Source organism: Pogoniulus pusillus, chromosome 6 (genome assembly GCF_015220805.1).
Source record: "Pogoniulus pusillus isolate bPogPus1 chromosome 6, bPogPus1.pri, whole genome shotgun sequence".
In the NCBI taxonomy this organism is placed as follows: domain Eukaryota; kingdom Metazoa; phylum Chordata; class Aves; order Piciformes; family Lybiidae; genus Pogoniulus; species Pogoniulus pusillus.
In genome coordinates this window covers 25,943,751-25,967,268 of record NC_087269.1, presented here as the reverse complement: position 1 = coordinate 25,967,268, position 23,518 = coordinate 25,943,751, and the positions used below count along the sequence as shown (strand labels likewise).

At 47.7% G+C, this 23,518-nt stretch overlaps 1 protein-coding gene across 8 annotated transcripts in view; it reads left to right on the top strand.

Moving 5' to 3' along the window:
- PCDH15 (protocadherin related 15) overlaps positions 1-23,518 on the top strand; it is a 1,224,756-nt gene that overhangs the window by 552,719 nt on the left and 648,519 nt on the right. For all 8 annotated transcript variants that reach the window (XM_064145003.1, XM_064145009.1, XM_064145013.1 and 5 more), the window contains one exon: positions 272-372. The gene's annotated coding sequence lies outside the window, so the exon portion shown is untranslated. The remainder of the gene's footprint in view (positions 1-271; positions 373-23,518) is intronic.

The following is a 23,518-nucleotide window of genomic DNA, read 5'->3' as shown; positions in this document are numbered from 1 at the left end:
CCAGAACTGGACACAACATTTGGGCTTCTCCTCACTTTCTTGCTCCACCTTACCATTTACTTCATCAGGAAGGAGAAGTCTAAAAGTTGAGCATCGCCACCAAAAGTGAATTTCTTTCGAGAGCAAAGAGGTTACTCCAGGTCCCATCAGTAGTGCAGTATGCTGCCCTGCTCACTGTGCTGTGACATGTGGACACCTATCTAACAGGTGATGCTGTGTTTTAGTGCGTGCTGTTAATGACTAACGTTCTCCCTGTCTTTCATTCTTCTAGGCAGTGCTCTATGGTGCTGCAGGGATCTCTGCTGTAGTATGAAGAAGGCTCAGAAGTTGCAGGCATCTCTGCTGTAGTATGAAGAAGGCTCAAAAGTCCGCGTGAGTGTGCATCTTCGCTAATGTGAATTGCTAAAGCAACTCTTAGCTCTCTTAGCCTTGTAAATATGAGGGAATTGAGACAACAGGAAACACAAGTGGAAAAGGGATGAGAAGATTTCAGAGGCAGAAGGCTAAAAATTGCCAAACAAGGTTAAAGAAATGCAGCAGATCCAAGTGAATTGCCACTGTCTGACTCCCTGGGACTAGTAACAGTTTATGAAGGCTGTGAATCACCTGGAAGCCTACAAAGAGCAATAACTTATTTGCTGACTTCTGTTCTGGCTTTCTCCATTTGGTTTTTGATTTTTTTTTTAATTTGATTGTTGTTGGATTTTTGGGGAGGGGAGGAAGTTGCATTGAGCAGGTGTTAGGGCACAGCAAAGAGCAGTGGCTCATTGAGGAGACAGAGTACCTCCCTGTTTCCTGTGCTTGCAGACCATGGACCTTTGAGTGTGTTAGTGCGCTCAGAGCACATTTTGGCACACATATTTGCCAGCATTCGTTTGTTGTGTTCTCGGTTCCTGGTGATTTTAGATACATTTGCAGATTTGTTGTTCAGCCCAGCATGAAGTTCGGGTGTGGACAGCTCTGCCTGCTCTTCTTGCACGGCCAATGTCAGAATGATACAAGGCTCACAGGCTCACAGGATGTTAAGGGTTGGAAGGGACCCAAGGAGATCATCGAGTCCAATCTCCCTGCCAGAGCAGGACAATCCTATCTAACACAGAGCACAGAGCTGCACATCCAAACAGGCCTTGAAAGACTCCAGAGAAAGAGACCTCACAACCTCCCTGGAAAGCCTATTGCAGTGCTCTGTGACCCTTACAGTAAATAAGTTTCCCTTGTGTTGAGACAGAACCTCTTTTACTGCAATTTACACCCATTGCTCCTTGTCCTATCCCAGGGAGCAAGTGAGCAGAGCCTGTCCCCCGCCTCCTGGCCAGCCCTCAGGTACTTATAAACTTCAGATACTTAAAAACATCTATTAAATCCCCTCTAAGTCTTCTCTTCTCCAGACTAAAAAGCCCCAGGTCCCGCAGCCTCTCCTCATCAGCCATGCCCTCCAGTCCTCTAATCATCATTGTAGTCCTCCGCTGGACCCTCTCCAGCAGATCCCTGTCTTTCTTCAACTGGGGAACCCAAAACTGAACACAGTATTCAAGATGAGGTCTCAGCAGGGCAGAGTAGAGGGGGAAAAAATACTTGGCACCCTAGGTGGGTTTACAAAGCCCTGAGAACTCCTACAGCTTGCCTGAGTTATTGATCCTAAGTGGTGCTGTGTCACTTGATACTCTGATGTGTAAGATAAGACAAAGCACACTGTGCCTGCTGCTTTTGTCTACTGTGCCTCATTCCAGTATTATCCTGGATTTTAAATATTCCATCAGTAATAAGCTAGTTGCTCATGCAGTGGTCAAATGTATGATGAAGGTATTAGCAGTTTGCCTTATTCTGCGTCCTGTAAAGGCATGAAAACCCAAGAGCAGTTATTTGCTGCTGTAGTTGCTGGCTGCTTCCATGGAGTTGAACACCGAGGTTATACTGAGGTCTATTGGCTAAACAGGAAGTTTTACTTAGCTCAGTAATTCTATGATTCTGTGATTTCCCTTTTTTCTTGCCTTAGAATCATAGAATTGTTTCAATTGGAAGAAACCTCTAAGATCATCAAGTCCAACCTAAAGCCACCACGGCCATTAAACCATGTCCTAAAGTTCCATGTCCACACCTTTCTTGAACACCTCTAGGGATGAGGACTCCACCACCCCCCTGGGCAGCCTCATCCAATGCCTGACCACTCTTGCAGGAAAGAATTTTTATCTAATCTCCAACCTAACCTTCCCCTGGCACAATTTCAGTCTGCTTCCTCTCACTGTATCACCTTGACATGACATTCCATAGGGAGAGAGAATAAAACTCCACTTGTCCATGACCACCACTGAAGTCAGATGGGGTGCTGCATATTTTCAGGAGAAAAGAAATTATTTCTGTTTGCGAGAAGTAAGTCCCCAGGGAAGGGACATTGCTGTCCAAGTCTCTCATTGCCATCTGCCAGAGAGCATGGGATTTGGGATTGGAAAAAAATCCTATTGCCGTGATCCATTAATCCACTGAATTTCTTGGAAGCTTTTCAACACAAGTAAGTAATTAGCCAAGATCCTAATTTTTGAATCTGTATTGAACATTTCTTGGTATTTCTAATGCTTTATTTTCTTTTACTCACTGCCCTCTAGAGGTCTTGCAGCTGAAATAGCAAAGTAAGTCTGCAGCAGTGCCTGCCTCTGGCTGGTGCTGCTGTGCTTCAGCTTACACTGTTAGAAAGTGACTGCAGAGACACTGTTGGATCTAAATGCTGCTTGCAACGCTTGCTAGGAATAGAAAAAAAAAATATTTACAGTGGGAGACGTTCAAGTTTTAATATAGTGACTGACAGTGCCAGCTTTTATGGCTACTCACACCTTCAGTATTATGTTTTAGTTTGGAGCCTCTCACTCCACCAAGGACATTGAGGTGATGGAGTGTGTCCAGAGAACAAAGCTGGTGAAGCGTTTGGAGAGCAGAGCTGGTGAGGAGCAGCTGTGGGAACTGAGGCTGTTTAGTCTGAAGAAGAGGAGGCTGAGGGGAGGCCTCATTGCACTCCACAACTTCCTGAAAGAAGGCTGGAGTGAGGTAGATTTCTTGTCACTAGTAACGAGTGACAGGATGAGAAAAAATGGCCTCAGGTTGCACCATGGCAGGTTTAGGTTGGACATGAGAAGAAATGAGGTAGCTGAGGTCGTTTAGCCTGGAGAAGAGGAGGCTCAGGGCAGACCTCATTGCTGCCTATAACTACCTGAAGGGAGGCTGTAGCCAGGTGGGGTTGGGCTCTTCTGTCCGGCAGTCAGCAACAGAAGAAGGGGACACAGTCTCAAGTTGTGCCACTGGAGGTGTAGGCTGGATATTAAGAGGAAGTTGTTGCCAGAGAGAGTGATTGGCATTGGAATGGTCTGCCCAGGGAGGTGGTGGAGTCACCATCCCTGGAAGCGCTGAGGCAAAGCCTGGCTGAGGCACTTAGTGCCATGGTCTGGTTGATTGGGCAGGGCTGGGTGCTAGGTTGGACTGGATGATCTTGGAGGTCTCTTCCAACCTGCTTGATTCTATGATTCTATGAAATTTATTTCCTGAAATAAATTTCCTGGTATGGGCTTTTTGAATTCCTCTCTCTGGAGGTGTTTAAAAGACTCAGATTTGTAGTGCTGTGGGACATGGTTTAGCACCAGACCAGTTAGAGAATGATTTGGCTCAATGATCTTTAAGGAGCTTTTCCAGAAGAAATGATTCTGTGATAAAGGCAACTCGTGACACTTCTCTGCAAGAGCCTACCTACTCTATGACAGATGAGAACACTTATGGTATCATCAAATGTTTGTCTGCTATTCTTCTCAGTATGTTCTCCTTACAAACGTTTTCAGGGAGAGGGCATCTTTGTAGATGAGCTGCAGAATTGCTTCTGGGCCTAGAAGTCTAGCACTTAGTAGTAGTAGTGTGGCAGAGGCTTGATGTCTCACAGTCCAGCTCTAGTGCCCTCGGGAGGCATTGCCTTCTCCTGGAGAGTTGAAACAGCTCTCTCTTGAGTAGACTTCTCATGTGCTTTGCTTAATGAAGGTGAAGTGCAACCTGCAGTGTGTCCCCTTGAAGGGATGTTTGGGAATTGCTCTCCTCTGTCTGGCTGCCTGCAGTCAAGAAGTGATTTGCATCTTAATAGCTCTGATACTGCTATCAAAGGGTTTTGGAAGAGGACAAAAAGACAGTGACATGGTGCGATTATGTGAGCCTTGCTTCTCAGAGAAACCCAGCTGAAAATAGGAATGTTGTCTTCAAAACATGAGCAGGCTTCAGTTCAAGCTTTGCTTCGGCCACTGGTGCTTGACATCAGTCTGAGAAATTAATATAAAGCCAAATTTATCACTTTCACCCTTTACTCTCTGGCAGTTGTCCTGTTGCTTATGTAATTAAGGACAGGGCAGCACTTCTGGCCTTTTTGTTTAACTGAGGAAAACTCCATCCTGTACTTCAACACATGTCCCCCAGGGATCAGTACTTGGGCTCAGTTCTATTCATCATATTTATTGATTACTTAGATGAGGGGATTGAGTCTACCCTTAGTAAACTGGCAGAAGACACCAAGTTGGGGGCAGTGTCGATTTGCTGGAAGGTAGGAAGACACTTCAGAGAGACCTGGACGAGTTGGGTCCGTGGGTTGAGGCCAGTGATATGAGGTTTAACAAGGCTATGTTCAGGATCCTACACTTTGGCCACAATAACCCCATGCAGCACTACAGACTGGGGGATGAGTGGCTAGAGAACAGCCTGGCAGAGAGGTACCTGGGAGTAATGAGTGACAAGAATTAAGGCATATGGGAAAAGAGGTGAAGTTGTTGAAAGTGTCTACTATAAACCACCAAATCAAGAGGAAAATGTTGATGAGACCTTCAGACAATATGAGGTAACCTCTAGAGCTAACTCCTTGGTACTCATGTGTGACTTCAGTCACCCTCGTATGTGCTGGGAAGCTCACACAGCTGGGCACAGACAGTCCAAAAGGCTCTTGCAGTGTGTCACTGATAGCTTCTTAATGCAGGTAGTGGAGGCAACAACAAGGAGAGGTGCACTGCTGGACCTTGTATTAACTAATAAAGAGGGACTGGTTGAGGGCATTAAGTTTGGGATCATGACATGGTGGAGTTTAGTATTCTACAAGGTAGAATCATACCAACAAGTACAATTAGAACCCTGGACTTCTGCAGAGCTAACTTTGTGCTCTTCGGGGACATGCTTGTAGAAATCCCATGGGCTAAGGCTCTGGAGGGAAAAAGAGCCCAAAGAAAGTTGGTTAATTTTTAAAGACCACTTCTTCCAAGCCCAAGCTAGGTGTGTTCCCCTGAGTGAAAAATTAGGTAGATGTGCTAGGAGACCTGCATGGCTGAGCAAGGAGCTCCTGAAGGAAATCTCAGGGAAGAAAGAAACTTACAGTGCATGGAAGAAGGGATTGGTTACTTGGGAGAACTACAGGGAAGTTGTGAGGGCATGTAGGAAGGCAACAAGGAAGGCCAAAGCCCTCTTGGAACTGAGGCTGCCAAAAGAAGTATAAGAGAACAAGAAAGGCTCCTTCAAATCTCTCAGTAGGAAAAGGAAGCAGAGGGAAGGTGTGGGGGCACTGGTGAATGAGGAGGCAGCCTGAGAACTGAGGGTGCAGAGAAGGCAGAGCTGCTGAATGCCTTCTTTGCTTCAGGCTTTACACCTGAACTGCCCTATGTAGTCTGGGCCCAGGATGAAGGAGGGGAAGTCTGGAGAAGGGAATGCTCCACACTGCTCAGTGCAGACTGGGTTAGGGATCAGTTACACAAATTAAACCTTCACAAGTCCATGGGCCCTGATGAGATGCACCCAAGGGTGCTAAGAGAACTAAGGTTATTGCTCTGCCACTCTCCATCAATTTTGCCCAATCGTGGCAGACAGGAGAGGTGCCTGAGGACTGGAGGAGAGCCACTGGCATTCCAGTCTTCAAAAAGGGCAAGAAAGAGGTTCCAGGGAACTATGGACCAGTCAGCCTCACCTCTATCCATGGATAAATGATGGAATGGCTCCTTCTGGAGGGCATCTCAAGGCACTTGGAAAAGAAGAAGGTTATCAGGAGTAGCGAGCATGGATTTCCCAAGGGGAAGTCATGCTTGACTAACCAGGTAGCATTCTATGATGCCATAACTGAATGGGTAGATTCAGGGAGAGCAGGGGATGTAGTCTACCTTGACCTTAGCAAGGCCTTTGACACTGTCCCCCATGATATTCTAGTAAGCAAGCTCAGGAGATGTGAGATGGAAGAGCAGGCAGTGAGGTGGATTAGGAACTGGTTACAAGATAGAGTTCAGAGGGTGGTGATCAATGGTGCCAGGGGCATCTGGAGAGCTGTAGCCAGTGGAGTGCCCCAGGGATCAGTGCTGGGTTCAGTCCTGTTCAACATCTTCATCAATGACACTGTTGAGTGGACAGACAGACAGACAGTCTGCTCAGCAAGTTTGCCAATGATGCCAAACTGGGAGGCTTGGCTGAGACAGCTGCAGCCTGTGTGGGCATCCAGAGAGACCTGGAGAGACAGAGCTGGGCACAGAGAAACCAGATAAGGTTCAACAAGGACAAGCACAGACTCCTGCACCTAGGAAGGAATAATAAACTGCACCATTACAGGTTGGGAGGTGACTGCTGGAGAGCAGCCCTGTGGAGAGGGACCTGGACACAGCAGTGTGCCCTTGTGGCACATTGGAGCCCAGGATGTATTAAAAACAGTGTGTCCAGCAGATCAAGGGAGGTTCTCCTCTCCCTTTACTCTGCCCTGCTGAGACCTCATCTGTGGTGATGATGAGACACCACCATGCTGTGTTCATTTCTGGGCTCCCCAGTTTAAGAGGGACAGGGATCTGCTGGAGAGGGTCCACAGGAGGGCTACAAGGATGATGAGGGAACTGGGGCACTGCCTGATGAGGAGAGGCTGAGGGACCTGGGGCTGCTTAGTCTGGAGAAGAGAAGACTGAGAGGGGATTTAATAAATGTTTATAAACATCTCAGGGCTGGGAGTCAGGAGGGGGGACAGGCTCTGATCACTGCTCCCTGGGATAGGACAAGGAGCAATGGGTGTAAGTTGCAGCACAGGAGGTTCCAGCTCAACACAAGGGGGAACTTCTTTCCTGTAAGGGTCCCAGAGCACTGGCACAGGCTCCCCAGAGAGGTTGTGGGGTCTCCTTCACTGGGGACTTTCAAGGCCTGTCTGGATGTGTTCCTGTGTGACCTGAACTAGATTGTATGGTCCTGCTCTGGCAGGGGAGTTGGACTTGATGAGCTCTTTGGGTCCCTTCCAACCTCTAACATCTTGTGAGCCTCTGAACTGGCTGGTCATGAGCCAGCAGTGTGCTCAGGTGGCATAGAAGGCCAATGGGATCCTGGCCTGTATCAGGAGTAGTGTGACCAGCAGGACCAGGAATAGAATTCTGCTCCTGAGTCCTCACCTTGAGTACTGAGTGCAAGCTCTGGGCCCCTCCCTGCAAGGGTAGATATAGAGGTGCTGCAGTGTGTCCAGAGGAGAGTGATGAGACCGGAGAAAGGACATCTGATGAGGAGAGGCTGAGGGAGCTGGGATTGATTAGCTTGGAGAAAGGAAGATTCCAGGGAGGCCTTATCACACTCTACAACTACATGAAAGGAAGTTGTAGTAAACTGAGGGTCAGGCTCTTTTCCCAGACAACTTGTGACAGGACAAGAGGCCATGGCCTGAAGCTACACCAGGGGAGGTTTAATTTGGGTGTAAGGGAACACTTCCTGATGGAAAGGGTGATTAGACACTGGAGTGGACTGCTCAAGGAGGTGGTGGAGTCACTATCCCTCAAGGTGATTGAGGAAAGATTGGATGTGGCACTTAGTGATGTGATCTAGTCCCTGTGTTGGTGTTTGGTCGTAGGCTGGACTTAATGATCTTAGAGGTGTATTTCAGCCTCAGTAATTCTGTGAAGTGTACTTCTGAGATGTTGAGGTGCTGGAAGGTGTCCAGAGAAGGACAGCAAAGCTGGTGAGGGGCCTGGAGCACAGCCCTGTGTGGAGAGGCTGAGAGAGCTGGGGGTGTGCAGCCTGGTGAAGAGGAGGCTGAGCACAGACCTCATTGCTGTCTACAACTACCTGAAGGGAGGCTGTAGCCAGGAGCGGGTTGGTCTCTTCTGCCAGGCAAGCAGCAACAGAACAAGGGGACACAGTCTCAAGTTTGCCAGAGGAGATCTAGGCTGGATGTGAGGAGGAAGTTGTTGGCAGAGGGAGTGATTGGCATTGGAATGGGCTGCCCAGGGAGGTGGTGGAGTCTCTGTGCCTGGAGGTGTTGAAGCCAAGCCTGGCTGGGGCACTTAGTGCCATGGTCTGGTTGACTGGACAGGTGCTGGGTGCTAAGTTGGACTGGATGATCTTGGAAGTCTCTTCCAACCTGGTTGATTCTATGATTCTGTGAAATGAAAGTTGATTGGAGCAACCTCAGTGTTCTCTCCTGATTGAGGAAGACCAGATCCAGGGCAGAGCAGACTTGACAAGGCCCTGCCTTGGCACAGGACCTGCTCCTGTGCAAACTAGGGTTTTTTTTAGTGTGTGTTGGAGGTTGGAAATATTAGTTCTGGGCACCTGACATCAACTCAGCAATTGCAGATTTTGTGCAGAATGGATCTAGCCTGGTCCCATGAAGTGGCTGGCCCTCAGCAGCTGGAACAGTCACATCCTTCCTGGTTTCCATCATTTCTTCCTCCAGGAAAGTAGTTTCTATGCTCCCAGACATCTCTGCAGTTCAGAACAGTGTACTGTAAAGTAAGGACAATGAGGAGAATCACTGCAGTGCACATCTGACCTGAACTGTAGCACTCCTATTGAGGTACCCTTGATGTATCAGTACCTGTGTCCTCCACAGAAGAATAAGCTTCATCCCAGATCTCAGATGCAGTAATTATGTAACCTCTGTAGATTTATATGTGACACTTATCTCTATGATTTGTCTCTCTTGTGTACACCCACAAATTTCTTTTCCCTGCTCAAGATACAGTTGTGGATAGTTTTATAGACTCTGCAACTGGAGCTTTAGCTGAATTGTATCTCAGCACTGGGCCATTCCTTCCCAAAGTGAGTTTGTTCCCAAATTATGCTCCCTAAAGGAGAGAAATCTTGTCAGCTATCACAGTTGCATAGTGGCACAAGAAGAGCCACAGAGGTAACTGGAGCTGGCTCTGTTGCCTGCTGCTTGCTGCCTAAGTGGGCACCCAGAGTTAATTAGCACTTTATGAAATTTTGTTGTGAGTGGTGGAAATGGCAAATTGATTTAAATAGAGTTGCAGCTTTGCATTCCTCTTAGAATTACAGAATTGTTTCAGTTGGAACAGACCTCTAAGATCTGTGGATGTAGTCTACCTGGACTTCAGCAAAGCCTTTGACAATGTCTGCCACAGCAAGCTCCTAGCCAAGCTGCCAGCTCCTGGCTTGGACAGATTCACTCTGATATGGGTCAAGAACTGGCTGGAAGGTCAAGCCCAGAGAGTGGTGGTGAATGGTGCCACATCCAGTTGGCAGCTGGCACTAGTGGTATGCCCCAGGGATCAGTGTTGGGCACAGTCCTGTTCAGTATCTTTGTTGATGATCTGGAGCAGGGGATTGAGTCCAGCATCAGTGAGTTTGCAGATGACAACAAGCTAGGAGCAGATGTGGATCTGTTGGAGGGTAGGGGAGCCCTGCAGAGGGACCTGTCCAGGCTGGATGGGTGGGCAGAGGCCAATGGGATGAGATTTAACAAGGCAGTGATATGCCATTGGAATGGGCTGCCCAGGGAAGTGGTGGAGTTGCTGTCCCTGGAGGTGTTCAAGCAAAGCCTGGATGAGTGCCATGGTCTGGTTGATTGGACAGGGCTGGGTGCTAGGTTGGACTGGGTGAGCTTGGAGGTCTCTTCCAACCTGGTTGATTCTATGATTCTACCACCACCACAGCCATTAAACCATGTCCCATAGTGCCATATACACACATTTCCTGAGCACCTTCGTGGACAATGACTCAGCTACCTCCCTGGGCAGCCTGTTCCAATGCCTGACAACTCTTGCAGCAAAGAAATATTTCCTAGTATCTGATCTAAATCTCCCCTGGCACAGATTCAGGCCATGTTCCAGCCCATCTTACTTATCTTCCCAGCTGACTGGGGATTTGGTCTGCCACAGAAGATTTTGTCTTTCTTCATTTCAGTGCAAAAGCAGCTACTCCAAATTGTCAGACTAAAATGTTTTTGGACCTTGTGATCTGGGAGGTATTTTCCAAGCATAGTGACTCTCTAATTCAGTTTTCTTATTGATGAGCTGTGTGAGATTTGAACAGGAAGGAGACCTGAAGCATTTCCTCCTTTACAGGAGCTTATGGATACAGAAGCTGGTGTAAGGGAAGTGTAAAATACTTGGGGGGAATAACTCCATATAGCTATAAGTAATAAAAGGATGTAAAGATAGTAAAGTCAGATGAGTACATTGAGGCAGACACAGGAGAGAGGGCTGTGCTCATGTATTGCAGACCCTTCAGGAGAATGGGCATCTCCTCTTGATCTCCTGCTCCATTTCTTCCTCCCATCACCACTTTGGGGCAAACCCTAGGAGTGGTTTGGGTTGGAAAGACTTCAGAGGCAAAAGAAGAGGTGAAGTCCCCATGATAACAACAGTAACACCCTGACAGGTGTGAGCTGTGCCAGCTGGTAGATGTTAGCCTCTGTGGGAATGGAGCAACAGCAGGTTATCAGGACATTAACTTGGGCTCTCAGCACATAGAATCATAGAATGGTTTGGGTTGCAAGGGACCTTAAAGATCATCTAGTTCCAGCCCCCCTCAGGGACACCTCCCACTAGCACAGGTTGCTCAAGGCCCTGTCCAACTTTGAACACCTCTAAGGAGGAGGCATCCATAACCTTCCTGGGCAACCTGTTCCAGTGTCTCCCCACTCTCACTCTAAAGAGTTTCTTCCTAATCTCCAGCCTCGATCTCTCCTCTTCCAGCTTAAATCCATTGTCTCATGTCCTGTCACAACAAGCCCTTGTCCAAAGTCTCTCCCCAGCTTTCTTGTAGGCCCCCTTCAGGTACTGAGAGGTCAGTCTAAGGTTTCCCCAGACCTTTCTTCAGGCTGAACAGCCCCAACTCTCTCAGCCTGTTGTTGCAGAGGGCAGAAATACGTGGCCGAGTGGAGAATTTATCAAAAATAGATATTTTTTATTTTTCCAAAACCCGCCCCCACAACTATATATACAAAGATTAATTTCGTTTGATAAACAGGTTCAGTTACATGAGAATTAATCTACGAGGATACCATTAATAATCTGACTATATATTTGAAGTCAGAAGTTGGAAAAGGCCTCAGCTATTAATTAATAGCGGTTTCTTACTAAATTAAGCTAAGCCAAATAACTCACTCAGGCTGGCTCGTGCGGTCTGTCTTCCTCCTCCAGCGGCTGCAGGAGTCGTTAAGGGTCGTTAAGGGTCGTTAGGCAGACAAAGGTGTGCCTAACAGGAAAGCAAATCCTTGATCTCTCTGCAGTCCAGGCACAGGAGAGTGAGCGAGCTCAGGCAGAGACATACGTCCAGGCACAGGCAAAATCCAAAGTGGGAACCCCAAAGGCGGGAAGACCCCCAATAGTTATAACCTTCTCTAGACAAAGGGCAGAGTTACCACACCTTAGGCGCGAAAGCGCACGGCCAATCCCAGCCTGGCTCCAGCGCGGGAACTCACGGGGCAGTCCCCGCCCCCTTCACGGCTGCAGGGCAGGCGAGGGGGGGGGGAAACCAGGCGGCTTTTCCCCTTTCCCCCTGAAGTCCGGGCAGGAGAGGAATTTAGGGGTACAGGACTCCAGGACACCTGTCCCCACAGCGAGGGTCCTCAGCCCTCTGGTCATCTTGGTGGCGTCCTCTGGACCCACTCTCGCAACTCCACATCCTTCTTATGCTGGGCCACCAGAACTGGATACAGTGCTTCGGGTGATGTTTCATGAGAGTAGAAGGGGAGAATCACCTCCCTTGTCCTGTCCTACTGGTCATACTTTTTGATGCAACCCAGGCTGTGGTTGCCTTCTAGACTGACGGTGCACATTGCCAGCTCATGCTGCATTTTTCATCAGCCCCAAGTCCTGAGTTGTGTAGTCAGAAATAACAAACTCCTAGTACTGTGCTGAGATATAATAAGATTCTATTTAAATAACCTCTTCCATCACCATTTTAGAGGTCTACTTTTCTACCACTTCTCTTGGCTTGCTATTTAAAAATGCTATGGGATTGTTTACCTTGATGCAGATCATCCTTGGACTGCTTGAGTGACTGGAGTGTTTGGAGCTGTTGACAGAGCTGAATAATGGTTGAATTGATTTGTCTAGAATCAGAAAGCTTTATTTTGTACCTGAATGGGAGCAGAATTCCAGGCAGGTTGATTTTCTTCACAAGTCAGCTCTCTGATTCAGTCTCCACTTTGTGTGCAGCATCAGTGAATGCAGCACTCTGATTTCTCTCCCCAGATGCTGTTTCTGTGTTCAGAACCCTGCCTGTGATTGCAGCAAAATTGTCACTCAGGACTTGAAACATTGGTCACTATTTATGGAGATTACCAAACTGGGATTTTCTATTTCCTGCAGTTTAGGAATCTTTGAATTGTCTCTACTCTGGCAGAGCAGCCTTGAATCTGTGCTTTCCCTGCTCTCAGCACCCCCAGCAGCAGCTCCAAATGCTAAAGCTGCATATGGAAGGGTTCCATTAAGAAAGTTCCTGCATTTGAGTAGCATGGTGCATTGTTCCTGCCTTGCATTCACATCATGCTGTACAAATGTTTGGGGGTGGGGGGTGGAATTTTTAAAGCTTTAATTCTTTATGCTGCATCATAGTCTCAGCCAGGTTGGAAGAGACCTCCAAGATCATCCAGTCCAACCTCTCACTCAGCCCTGTCCAATCAACCAGACCATTCAGGCTTTGCTTCAACACCTCCAGGCACGGCCACTCCACCACCTCCCTGGGCAGCCCATTCTAATGCCAATCACTCTCTCTGCCAGGAACTTCCTCCTCACATCCAGCCTAGACCTCCTGCAGCACAACTTGAGACTGTGTCCCCTTGTTCTGTTGCTGCTTGCCTGGCAGAAGAGCCCAACTCAGCCTGGCTGCAGCCTCCCTTCAGGTAGTTGCAAAGAGCTATGATGTCTGCCCTGAGCCTCCTCTTCTGCAGGCTGCACACCCCCAGCTCCCTCATGCTGCTTTTGATGCAGTCCAGGATACAGTTGTCATTCTGGGCTGCAAATTCCCTCTTTGTCTCTTACACCAAGAAAATTACCTCTGGGAACCAGTAGTAACCCTAGGTGATCCACAGGGGACAAATATGGAAGTACAGTGTGGCAGGAACTGGTGAGTACAATACAGAAGCAGGATGGAGTATTCAGGAATTTCGGAAAACATGTACTTTCAGGGTGTAAGTCAGAAAAAAATAGGGCCAGGAGGATGCTCAGAGAGCTGGAGCAGCTCTGCTATGAGGACAGACTGAAAGAGTTGGGGCTGCTCAGTCTGGAGAAGAGAAGGGCTCCCAGGTGCCCTTCTGGTGGCCTTCCAGTATCTGAAGGGGGCCTCCAAAAAAAGCTGGGGAGGGACTTTTTTGTCTATCAGGGAGTGCCAGGACTGGGCAGAGTGGAGCAAAGCTGGAGGTGGGGAGACTGAGACTGGCCACGAGGAGGAAATTGTTCATCATCACAGTATCACCATGAGGGTGGTGAGAGGCTGTAATGGGTTGCCCAGGGAGGTGATTTAGGCCCCATTGCTGGAGGTGTTTAAGGCCAGGCTGGATGAGGCTGTGGGCAGCCTGCTCTAGGGTAGGGTGTCCCTGCCCATGGCAGGGGGGTTGGAACTAGGTGATCCTTGTGATCCCTTCCAACCCTGACTGAATTTGTGATTCTGATTCTATGAAATAATCACTTACTTACATGATAAGAAAAACATATACAGTACTGAACAACCATTACTTAAAAGCATTTGATATTAAATTAGAATAGAAAGATCACAGAATCCCAGCATGGTGGAGGTTGGATGGGACTTTGGTTATCCTCCAGTCCAACCCCCCTGCTAAAGCAGGGTCATCCACAGCAGCTTGCCCAGGAGCACAGCCAAGGTGGGTTTGGAATCTCTTCAGAGAAGGAGACTCCACAGCTTTTCTGGGCAGGCTGCTCCAGGGCTCCAGCAGCCTCACAACAAAGAAGTTTTCTCCTCTTGTTCAGATGGAACCTCCTGGGTTCCAGTTTGTGCCCATTGTCCCTTGTCCTGGGCACCACTGACAAAAACCTGACCCTGTCCTCTTGCTCCTCTATACTCTTCATCTTCTGCTGAGTGTTGATCAGATCCCCTCTCAGGCTACCCTTCTCCAGGCTTAACAGTCCCAGTCTGTCAGCCTTTACTCCTTGAAGATATGCTCCATTCCCTGGAGCATGATGAAATGTCCTATTTGCACTGAAGCTCAGTGGCACACTCTTGGTGGCAGGTAGTGTTTAGTCTTTGGGTGGCAAAGAGGACTGGGACAGGAGGTTCTCAGGTTCTATTGCTAGTTAGGTACTGAAGATTCACACGACTGAGGACAGGGAAAATGTGAGGGCCGAAGAGTGGTAAAATGGAGTCCAGTCTGTCTGAGTGGAGACCAGAGGAGTGCATTTCTGTGAAGAGAAGGGGGGATGTGCTCTGGCTGCTCCGTTCTGCAGGAGCAGATGGGCTGGGGTGTGTGCTGTGCTAATTCAGAACCACCAGGGTTGCTCCTGTGTGATGTGCATCAGGCACAGAGCAGTGCTCCTGCAGCCCTTTCAGCAGCCTCAGCTCAGATGAAGCAGAGCGTGACAGAGTGCTCTGCTAGCAGTTGAGGGAACAGGGGCTGGCAAGCAGAGCAGTTGGAGGATGAGTTCATCCAAGGTCTTGATCAGCTCTTCCTGCCTGTAGCTCCTCTACAAGTGAGATTCTCCTGCTCATCTGTGTGGCCAGTAGGCTGAGGGAAGTTCTCCTCCCCATCTACCCTGTGCTGCTAAGGCCTCATCTCGAGTACTGTGGCCAGTTCCGGGCAACTTAGCCCAGAAGAAGGACAAAGAACTACTGGAGAGAGTCCAGCACAGGGCCACTGAGATGCTGAGAGGACAGGAACTTGCTCTTGTATGAGGAGAGGCTGAGAGACCTGGGGCTGGGGCGTGAAGATGGATCTTGTTAATGCTTATAAGTATCTAAGGAGTGGGTGTCAGGAGGATAGAGCCAGACTCTTCTCAGTAGTCCCCCATGACAGGACAAGAGGTAATGGGTGTAAACTTGAACATAAGAAGTTCCATCTGAATGTGAGATGGAACTTCTTTACTTTGAGGGTGGCAAAGCACTGGAGCAGGCTGCCCAGACAGGTGTTGGAGAGAAAGTCTCTGAAGACTCGCAAAGCCTGCCTGGACATGTTCCTGTGTGATCTGCTTTGGGTGCCCCTACTGTGACAGGGGGCTTGGACTTGATGATCTTCAGAGGCCCCTTTCAACCTCTACCATTCTGTGATCTCACAACTCAGACCTCTAGTCAAATGTCAGGAATGCCTGAGGGGTTTTTTTGCCCCAAAGATCTTCCATGGAAGCCTCTGGGGCGATCTGTTCTACTGCTGCAGTTCATGCATGTCAAGACCGTTCTTCTATCCAGCCTTTGATTTTCCTTGAAGGCCTGGGAGGATGAGTGCAGAATTGTCTTTGTGTAAGTGGGGAAGACAAGGCACTCAGAGATTCAGGGTAGCAAGAAGCATTTTGTTGCTGAAGTGTGGCCAGCAGGGCCAGGGAGGTGATGCTCCCTCTATCCTGCTCTGCTGAGACCCCACCTGGAGTACTGCATCCAGTTCTGGAGTCCCTGGAACAAGAGAGCTGTGAAGATGCTGGAGTGTGTCCAGAGAAGGGCCCTGAGGATGCTCAGAGGGCTGGAGCAGCTCTGCTGTGAGGACGGACTGAGAGTTGAGGCTGTACAGTCTGGAGAAGAGGAGGCTCCCAAGTGACCTTCTTGTGGCCTTCCAGTATCTGAAGGGGGCCTCCAAAAAAGCTGGGGAGGGACTTTTTAGGCTCTGAGGGAGTAACAGGACTGGGGGGAATGGAACAAAGCTGGAGGTGGGGAGATTCAGACTGGCCATGAGGAGGAAGTTGAGCATGAGAGTGGTGAGAGGCTGGACTGGGTTGCCCAGGGAGGTGGTTGAGGTCCCATTGCTGGGGGTGTTTAAGGGCAGGCTGGATGAGGCTGTGGACAGCCTGATCTAAGGCAAGGTGTCCCTGCCCATGGCAGTGGGGTTGGAACTGGATGCTCCTTGTGGTCCCTTACAACCCTGGCTGATTCTATGATTGTGTTCTATATCACTGTCTCCAAAGATGACAAGTGCTCAAGTGCATAATGTTTTCTAGGTCCCTTGCTGGGTGGTTTGGCAATTGAGATACAAAATACTCCTTTACTGACATTTTCTCTTTTAATTTATTTAGGTTTTGAGTGTTCTTGGTTGTTTCATTTTTGGTTTTAATTTCACTATGAACTGACCTTCAGATATTTATAAACACTAATGAGATCTCCTCTCAATCTGCTCTTCTCCAAACTGAATAGTCTCAGGTCTCTCAGCCTTTCCCCACCAGACAGATGTTTCAGTCCCTTCATCATCCTTGTAGCCTGTGTTAGACACTGTAGTGTATCTCTGTCTGTCTTGAACTTGGCAGCCTAGAACTGGGCACAATCCTTTAGGGAGAGGACCTGCCTTGAGAGTCGTAGAATCATCCAGGTCAGAAGAGACCTCCAAGCTCATCCAGCCGAACCTAGCACCCAGCCCTGTCCAATCAACCAGACCATGGCACTAAGTGCCCCAGTCAGGCTTTTCTTGAACACCTCCAGGGATGGCGACTCCACCACCTCCCTGGGCAGCCCCTTCCAATGCCAATCACTCTCTCTGTGACCATGTTCTCCATGACTGGCCATGCTCTTCTCAGTGCACCCAAGAAGAAGCTCTGTATTTCTACCACAGCAGAATATTAACGGTCATGCTGGGTGACCTTAAAGGCCTTTTCCTGCCAGGATACACTCCGATACTGTTTCTTTCAGTCATTATGGTGAGGCAATCAACAAGGACAGGTAGATTTTAAAGGGCAAATTTCAGTTTCTTTTATTTACTTTGAGTTTCTTTGTTTCATTGCTTTAGCTACTTTACAAAGAAAAAAAAAAAAGAAGCTGACTGCAGCAAACAGTTCTGAGAGCTGTAACAAAATAATTTGTGCCTGTGGCATGCTTTTTCCAAACATTTTTCTCATTCCATGTGCCTGTCTTGGGACAATAAAACATAGTTCAGGGACTGTGTTTGCAGAAAAAAAATAGTATTTTGTGAGTTAGCAAGAACCTGATTCTTATTGTGTTGTATCTTAAATTACATAGGGCTTGTTTTTCAGCCCAGGAAGCTTCAAGAAATGCCAGGAATTAATTATTTTATGTTATTGCTATTAATTATTAATGGATGGCATAGGGCAGTAGGAACGGATAGACAGAGCTTTGGGCTGGTTTTGTTTGCCAGCTCTGTCTGCACTGGCTCCACTACAGGGATTCTGCACACCACAGCATGGAAGAGGGGAGATTTAGACTGGAGATGAGGAAGATATTCTTTACAATTAAGAACAGGTTACCCAGAAAGGTTCTGGATGTCCCCTCCCTAGAGATGACACTTTGAGCAGCCAGGTCTAGCAGGAGGTGTGCCTGCCTATTGTGTGGTAGCTGGAGCTAGATGATCTTTAAGGTCCTTTCAAACCTAAACTGTTCTATGATTCCATGATTTCTCTGCACCTCAGTTTTTGCAGCTCCTGCAGTGTCAGAAATCCCATTGTTTGTGTTTGAAATGCATGATTTCAACCCAAAGCATTGCTAATCATGTTTGCAGTGTTCAGAGCAACACAAATGGCAGGTTATTATGGTTTGACAGCTCACCGTGACCCTGATGTTTTCAGCTCTTAATGGTGCTTGGGTGAAAACTCTGCTCTGCTTATCATACATTCCCATTACAGGCAGTACCTTAGCAGTCAGGCCAGTATATAAATGAGCACAAAAATGATTTGTGTTTATTTTGCTCTGCAGCAAAAGATGGGCCAGTGTTATTTAGCTCATTAAATGCCTGTCCTGCAGATAAATATTTAACTTAGTACCCAAGTTTGCTTGTGGGATAAGAGGACTGGATTCTATCAGCTGCTCTTTTCTCTGTCCTAAATCATAGAATTGTTTCAATTGGAGGAGCTCTCTGAGATCAAGTCCAACTGACAGCCTAAGACATTGACCATGATCATTAATCATAGAATTAACCATGATCATTAATCATAGAATCATACAATCAACCAGGGTGAAGAGACCTACAAACTCATCCAGTCCAACCTAGCACCCAGCCCTGTCCAGTCACCCAGACCATGGTACTAAGTGCCTCATTCAGACTTTCCTTGAACATCTATTTGCCTGAAGAGCAATTCTCCACCACCATTTTTGCAGTCAGCTCAGAGCCCAAGGCAAGAGCCTCAAACAGCTAAAACACCCTACAAAAGAAATCAGCTCCAGCAAGGACACACACCCAGCACCCGTGGATGATGTTGAACATTGCAATGGTTATTGAGCCTAACCCTAGCAAGCCGGGGGGCCACCAGGCCCCCCGGCCTTTGAAATCCTCCACCAATTCACCCGGTGCACACCATGGGCACTCACCAGGGACGCCAGGCAGAGGACCTCTTGGCCCACAATGGGCCTAACTTAGAGCTTCTAGCTTTGCTGGAGCAGAATATAAAGGGGAGTGGGCAGGGAGGGCAAAGTGGCCACACCTGGGGTGGGAGGAGACTCCAATAGCCAGCTGATAGCAAATGGCATCATCTGGTGGCAACACAGCTGATGTGTTACCATAGGAAATTAATTAAATGGTGATTAATTAATTACAAGCATAACAGATGATAGCAATATCTGTAATCAAAGGTGATTACATTATGCCCAGATCAAATAGTACAATGAAGATATGTATTTGAGCAAATAATGCTGGCTAAAGCACATCATTTAATTTATCTGCTGAAGGGGGCATTGCAGTGACTGACAAAATATCCTCTGTGTTAAAAGAGGAAGTATTCAAATAAAGCCTGGATGAGGCACTTGGTGCCATGGTCTAGTTGATGGGACAGGGCTGGGTGATAGGTTGGAGTGGATGATCTTGGAGGTCTCTTCCAACCTGGTTGATTCTATGATTCTATTCTATGATCTCCAGGGACGGCGACTCCACCACCTCCCTGGGCAGCCCATTCCAATGCCAATCACTCTCTCTGGCAACAACTTCCTCCTAACATCCAGCCTAGACCTCCCCTGGCAGAAGAGCCAAACCCCACCTGGCTACAGCCTCCCTTCAGGGAGTTGTAGACAGCAATGAGCTCTGCCCTGAGCCTCCTCTTTGGCAAGCTACACACCCCCAGCTCCCTCAGCCTCTCCTCACAGGGCTGTGCTCCAGGATGCACCCCAGCATTGCTGCCTTTCTCTGGACAACTTCCAGCACCTCAACATCTCTGTTCAATTGAGGACCCCAGAACTGGACACAGCACTCAAGCTGTGGCCTGTGTAGTGCTGAGCACAGGGGCAGAATAACCTCCCTTGTCCTACTGTTTCTGATACCTTCCAGGATACCATTGGCTCTCTTGGCCACCTGGGCACACTGCTGGCTCATTTTCAGCCTACTATCTGCTATGTCCCAAAGTACTGTGTTCACATCTTTATTGAACACCTCCAGGGATGGGGACTCCACCACCTTCCTGGGAAACATATTCCAGTGTCTGACTTCTCAGTGTCTGTGTCCTCTAGCCCTGGTGTTTGCTAAATTCATTGCCTGTCACTCTAGCATTTTGAAAGTGCGAATAGCATTTAAAGCTTGAAGCAGAAAGCTGAGTTTTAATTAATAAACAATTTCAGAGCAGCAACATTCATGAATTCCTGTTAATGGCAGTTATTTTTTTGTAGGTTGAGGAAGGAAGGAAAAAGGCAAATAAAAGCCTTCTTCAACCACACGGAGCCAGCTTGATAGTTTCAGTAAATCAAGAAAATTGTTTCTTGATGCTGACATTTAGTGTGCCTGGCAATTCCTTGCCAGAAATTACAAGGAAGAATTTCCTGTAGGTTAATGTTAAGTTCTCTAATTTATTATTGTTAGTGAATATTTTATTTTCATTTTTCATGTCAAACACCTGAGAATGCATTAGAATGAGGATTAAATTACAGCAGTGTTCTGTGATGGCTCTCCCGAGGTTCCATTTTCCTTCTGGTTGTATCTCTGCATACTTCCTCACAGAGTGTGCTGGGGGAAATTCCAGTCTTGCAATGGAGCAACTGCTGTGTCTAAAAGCCAAACTGAAGCACCTCATGCAGGAGGAAAGCAGGGCTCTACCTTTTGTAAATGATGGATTGCTTTGTTTAGTGTGGGCTAATCAGTCTGTGCACAAGGGGACAGGAAACCTGAAGGGATCAGACTGTCTCTTGCTTATGACCAAGGAAGAACTGGAGTCGTGTAACTACTACAGCCTGGAGAGGTGGGTGGGAGCAGGCAGAGCAGCCTCCTGTTCCATAAAGACCTAAAGAACTAAATGTGCCAAGGTTATTGCTGTTGGAGGCCTTGACCTGCATTAGGTCTGGTCCATTAACCTGTGCCGTCATTTCACAAGCAAAGTTCTGGCCAGGCATGTATTAAAGGCCTAATATAGAAGTGGTAATCCCAGCATGGTGATAGGCAGAAGGGTATCATGCAGTCCACCTGCCCTCTAAAGCAAGGTCACCCAGAGCAGGCTGCCTAGGGTCACAATGTCCAGGTGGGTAAACAGGGTCACCCAGAGTAGGCTGCCTAGGGTCACAATGTCCAGGTGGGTAAGCAGGGTCACCCAGAGTAGTCTGCCTAGGGTCACAGTGTCCAGATGGGTAAGCAGGGTCACCCAGAGTAGTCTGCCTAGGGTCACAGTGTCCAGATGGGTAAGCAGGGTCACCCAGAGTAGGCTGCCTAGGGTCATAATGTCCAGGTGGGTAAGCAGGGTCACCCAGAGTAGTCTGCCTAGGGTCACAATGTCCAGGTGGGTTTGGAATCCCATCAGAGGAGGAGACTCCACAACCTCTCTGCGCTGCTTGCTCTAGAGCCCCAGCATTCTGTTCCTGGGTTCCAGTTAGTGCCCATTGCCTCTTGTCCTGTTCCTGGGCACTGAGAATCAGTTCTTGTCACCTGCCCATGGTGTATTCAACCTCATCATCCTGGTCCAGTGCTGGTTATGAAAGCAATATTGCTGTGGAAGTTTTCCCTCATGTCTCTCTGATGTGGAGCAGAACCAAGATTTAATGAGGCAGAGTTGTGCCATTGTGGTGGTTGGGATAATTCCTCTGCCAGGTCCTTGGAGAGCCTTTGGGACACAGGTTTGCTGCATCAGCTGCAGGCTTCTCTACTCCTAATTGCAGTTTGGGGCCTCACAGCTTTGCATGGGTGTAGGTGGGACAGGCTGAGGGAGCTGGAGTTGTGCAGCCTGGAGAAGAGGAGGCTCAGGGGTGACCTCATTGATGACTACAGCTACCTGAAAGGAGGTTGTATCCAGGAGGGTTTGGTCTCTTCTGCCAGGCAAGCAGCAACAGAACAAGGGGACAGAGTTATAGTTATTTCCTGAAGGCAGGTTAGACTTATACAAAATCCAGTTCTCACTATGGCTTGACTTAACCAAACAACCTATGCCCCACCTCTCTCTGAGGAGAGTGAGAGCAGCCTATTTGAATCAAACTGCTGGACACTAGGGAGGCAGGAGAACCTTTAGTGAACTGGGATGAAACTTTTTATCTTTCCAAGCACTCTTTAGCATTCTTTTTAGATATAAAGATGGGGATTCCCTCCAGTCTTTGTTTAGAGTTTTGAAATTGCATATTGGTGCCAGGGACGTTTGATACTCCAGAGAGATCATGCAGCAAATGAACTTCAGGCAAAGGTCAGAGTTAAGGCTTTGCTTCTTGGAGGCTCCTTCCTGTGGCAGTTCAATGAAAGCCAAGAGCTCACTCTGAGGTTTTCACTCCTGGGCTTTATTTGACAATGTGAGCAGACCTTGAGCTGCCTCTTTTTTTCCTTCCTCTATTGACTCTGCTTGTTAACTCTGTAAAATATGTGTGCAGTCAGAAACTGCAGGATGTAGGCAACACAACAGAATTGCTCACATTTTATATCCTTGCACATGAACAAACCACATCATTGCTCTACTTCCCATAGGTCTGTCTCTGACAGAAACAAAGGTTTGGGCCTAAGCAATGTAATGTTGAGGAAAAGCTTGGATGAGGCACTTAGTGCCATGGCCTAGTTAACTGGATAGGGCTGGGTGATAGGTTGGACTGGATCATCTTGGAGGTCTCTTCCAACCTGGTTGATTCTATTCTATTCTAGTGTTCATATTATGGAGCTTAGCATTTGTGAATGAAATGGAGAGAAATTCATCATGTCCAAACACTCCAAGAAAAACCATCCTTGATGTTTTAATTTTACATATAACCCAAAATTCATCCACTCACATGTTCAATCAACCTCAGATGTTGCTCACTGCTGCTAGACATTGAGGCGCTGGAGCATGTCCACAGAAGCGCAACAAAGCTGGTAAAGGGTCTGAAGATGAAGGCTGGTGAGGAGCAGCTGAGGGAAGTGGGGGCGTTTAGGTGGAGAAGAGGAGGCTGAGAGGAGACCTCATTGCTCTCTACAACTCCCTGAAAGGAGGTTGAAGTGCAGTAGGGGTTGGTCTCTTCTCCCTAGTGTCAGGTGATGGAATGAGAAGGAAATGTCCTGAAATTGTGCCAGGGGAGGGTTAGATTGGAAATCAGGAAAATGTTGGTTGCTGTGAGAGTGGTGAGGGATTGGAACAGGCTGCTGAAGGAGGTGATGGAGTCACCATGCCTGGAGGTGTTCAAGAAGTGTGTGGATATGGCATTTTAGGACATGAGGATAGGTTGGACTGTATGATCTTGGAGGTCTCTTCCAACCTGGTTGATTCCATGATTCTATGATTCTATACTTTTTAATGGACATGGTGGTGGTCTTATGTTGAACATTGGACTCAATGGTCTTGGAGGTGTTTTGCAACTGAAACAATTCTGTGGTTCTGTAAAGTCATTTGTTTTGGTCAATATATTGCTGCTGATGGTGTTATTTAATTTTACTCCCATTAAGTTAGAGGGGTTTAGTTATGTAACAAGACATCAAAGAGGCATGAGTGAGTTTGCCTTCCAGGAAGAATAAATACCAAATTTCTCTTTGAAGCTGGAATCAAAGTGAGAGTGCAACCGATTTGAGTGTAGGAATGACAGGTACCCTGCATGGAAGTTAATCAGAGTTTTGGCTTTGACAGGTACATCTCTTTTTAAATACTTGTGTTTCTCTTTCTTGTGATTTTCAGCTGTAAGCCAGTTTTATTCACTCCACTGAGGCAGGGTCTTCATCTAATGGATTCCTTTGTTTGTAGTGCAAAGGAAGTTTGAGTAGATGGAGTAAAGATAGGATCCATCAGCTTTAACAGATGAAGGCCAGAAAAAT